This window comes from Triticum aestivum, chromosome 7A (assembly GCF_018294505.1).
Source record: "Triticum aestivum cultivar Chinese Spring chromosome 7A, IWGSC CS RefSeq v2.1, whole genome shotgun sequence".
Taxonomy (NCBI): Eukaryota; Viridiplantae; Streptophyta; class Magnoliopsida; order Poales; family Poaceae; genus Triticum; species Triticum aestivum.
In genome coordinates this window covers 681,740,677-681,744,174 of record NC_057812.1, presented here as the reverse complement: position 1 = coordinate 681,744,174, position 3,498 = coordinate 681,740,677, and the positions used below count along the sequence as shown (strand labels likewise).

Sequence of the window (3,498 nt, the reverse complement as noted above, 5' to 3'; positions counted from 1 at the left end):
GGAGCCAAGAACCAAGACAATGGAGACATCTTAGATATTAGAAACATTAGCCATGCAACACACCACTACAGGAAAATATAGCTATGCTAAAGGAAAATAGTGATGGATAAATAAGTTCTATCACCCAAGGTACTCGTTACCCACGTACAAAATTTACAATTAATTGCATTCCCATAGACACAAATATAATATATCGGAAGATGTAATTCAAACACGTCGTAATGTACTGCATATACCCAATGCACATCTTAGTAAAAATAACCTCCATTTGGTCGATCACTTGCATGAGTTTTTTGACTTGCATGATTGAGGGCATACACTATCGCTTGACACTAATCTAGTTGGCTCCAAAATTAAAAATTCAACCACTACCATGCATAGAAAGCATGCACAATACTCAAGCATATCGTCGTATTCATCTCAGGTAAAAATCTTGTAAACACCGCTGCCAAAAAAGTTAGTCACATGATATTGTCGGCTAGATAGGGTACTCTCCATCGTTGCTAATCACACATGATGGCACCAATGTGGCAAAGATAACTCGACCACTGAGGAGGCTTTTCATCAGATGAAAATCTTGAAGAAATCCAGTCACTGGATGATTGGATGGTCATGTCACTGAACTATTGCTAGTCGGGACAATGCCATTAAAAGGGCCGTAGAGTATCTGGTAGCTATATAGGCTTGGCGCGGTTGATATGATATGCAACAACAGTGACTAAGGTAGTAGGGCGCAAAGCTTGGCAACATGTTCTGGTCGTACCGCTCCTGCGCTAGGACGTAGAAAGCCCACAAAAGAAGCAAATATGAGAATACACATAAATGTTAGGGTATGGTTGCACATTCAGCCCGAAGCGCAATATCAACCATGTAGTAGCTACTGGCCACGTAATCCATAGTCTCAATTAATCAAACACTTGGAGAGGACACAGTGGAACTGCGAAGAGATATATACCATATTGACAGCACGAATTACATGACCATAGGGATATCTATCCATTGTCTCAATTAACCGAAGACTTGGGAAGGTTGCAGCACAGCTGTGCAGCTGTGTTTATCTCTCTTTTCACTTCGGATTAATCTCAGTTCAGCCAAATTCTTGCTTTTGAAGTTCCGGGATACACTTAGCAATCAATATAGTTCATTCGCACAATGTTTTAGGGAATCCATTCATTTACCTGAGACATCACAACAACATCTGTCCTCGGGGCAAACTGATTGTAAGGGACTCAATGTTTTCTGTGAATGCGAAGTTGTGATTAGATGAATGGATGAAATAAGTTGTACGACAACCTGCACAAATCTACAAAATGTGAAGCCTAATATATCCGTCTGGCAGCTGAGAAATAATTAACTGGATCAAAGAACTAAAACTATGTTCAAAATCCTGTGTCCTAAATTGTGCAAATAGTGATTCAATCTCTACCATTGAGATTGTTCTGAACTATCATCTGAACCACTGGTAAATGTACAAAGAACACAACTAAAACATGGTGGCATTCCATAGTTGCTGAAAAAAAACTAAAACTAATAAAAATTTAGCAAATAAAAGTCTATTTAGAAGTTTTTCAAGTCGCATTGGGTTTCCAATTTGAAAGCACATTCAGTTTGTAACCTGGGAACACAGTAACAATAATATAATAGGCAATGGACACATACATTTGAACTCCCATCGAAAAAATAAATATAGTCCAGTGGCCACCATATGAATATGCTTCAAAACTCCCTTTGCTCGGCACTCGACAATTTGTCTCGACATTGTTTTTTGTAAACTTGCGAAGTTGTAATTAGATGAATGGGTTAAATAACTTGTCCGATAACCTGCAGAAATCTAGAAAATCTGAAGCCTAATATATAAGTGTAGCAGCAGAGAAATAATTAACTGAATCAAAGAAACTTTTATGGGCGAGCAGCCTATACTGAAAAGAAAATAAATTGTTATGTTCAAAATCTTGTATCCTAAGTAGTACAAATGGTGATTCAATTTCTACCATTGAGACTGTTCTCAATTATCATCTAAACCACTGGTAAACTTACAAAGAACATAACTAAAACAATGATGGTATTCTAGTACCGATGTAGAAAAAACTAAAACTACTGAAGAAATTTAGCAATTTTTTAGCAAATAGAATTCTATTTCCAAGTATTTTCAGTCAATTTCAAAGCGCATTCAGCTTGCAAGTTGAGAACAATGTATCTCTAAGAATAGAGAATGCATACGTACATTAGAACTCGAGAGGAAAAAAATTAAGGTAGCAGTCCACTGGCCACCCTATGAATTCCTAGAAAGCTTCCTTTGCTCGGTAGTTGACAGTTTATCTTGGCAAGATGTCACATGCCTTCCACTGATACAAGCAGTTATTTTCAGATCACCTGATTTCGTGAGACCTAACCACGTTGTTATGCTTGTTATAGAGATTCTGATGGTAGTTGGAGGGCTTGAGACACGCATCCATCACTTGAACACATCCATACATGCTTCCACGGATGAGATATGAGAGATGACGATGAGCTGTTGCTGCTAGGCCACGCAATACATGCTCCAGAGAGATGGCGATCTAGAATCTGCCAAAAAAGATCTTTCAAAATATTAAATTTATATTACATAGAATTCGAAATTAGATGAATATATGAGTAGAATTCTCGAAACGATAGCAAAGTTTAAGAAATCCACGAACCTTGATTAGAGATCGGCATTACCCGGTGGATTTTACTTGCCGTGCGTGGTTGACTTTTTCTCTTTTCCCAGAAAGGAGATCACATCAGTGTTTTCCCATAATGATGGTAGTGTTTAGGTGAGGAACCGATCTGAAGCATAGTATGGGGTGACCGACGCCTACTGATTATCTTCATGTCAGCGTTTAAATCGTACAAACATGTAGCTCGCCTGGTTGCTATTGGGAAGAAAGAGAAACAGCGAGATTAGGGGCACACGGAAGGAGAGAATAACACGCGAGGCTCGTCAGATCATAAGAAGTCACCATGAACGGGAGAGGCTTGAGGAAGGAGAGGAGCCCCTGGCCACCAGGCAACTGGATTCATTTTTTCTTTCTGTTAGCGAGATTGGATTTGTATATTTCTTCTATACCAAGAAGCCACTTTTTTTCCTGTGCCTATTCCTCCTCCCGTACGTGAAAGCATAGGTGCCTTTTCAAACATTTTTATATTTTTATTTTAACTGTTATCAATAACCGTGATGCGATATTAGATAGAGATTAAACTCATTTGGCTTCTTTTAAAAGAAGAAAAGCTAATCGTATAACTTTTGGTTTCTATTTTTTTTTCTTTTGGCTGCTCTTTTCCCAACTTCACGTAAAAGCCTTTCAAAAAAAAATAACTGCACGTGAAAGCACTATGAGCCTTTCCAATCACCTTTTAATTGGCATATGCTGGTTCATTTTTTTTTCTTGTTTCTATTTTAGATGGTTAATCTACACCGTAATAATTCGGCCCCATCAGATAAACGACTCATAATTTCGGATTAACATGGTAATTTCT

General features: G+C 38.1%; 1 long non-coding RNA gene across 1 annotated transcript; it reads right to left on the bottom strand.

Moving 5' to 3' along the window:
• Window positions 1–221: 221 nt before the first annotated feature.
• Window positions 222–3,099, bottom strand: LOC123154717 (uncharacterized). Its single transcript, XR_006477005.1, has 3 exons — window positions 2,679–3,099; window positions 2,225–2,565; window positions 222–1,821 (listed from the first exon to the last, which is right to left on the bottom strand). It is a non-coding gene; the product is annotated as an uncharacterized lncRNA (long non-coding RNA).
• Between the last annotated feature and the right edge of the window lie 399 nt (window positions 3,100–3,498).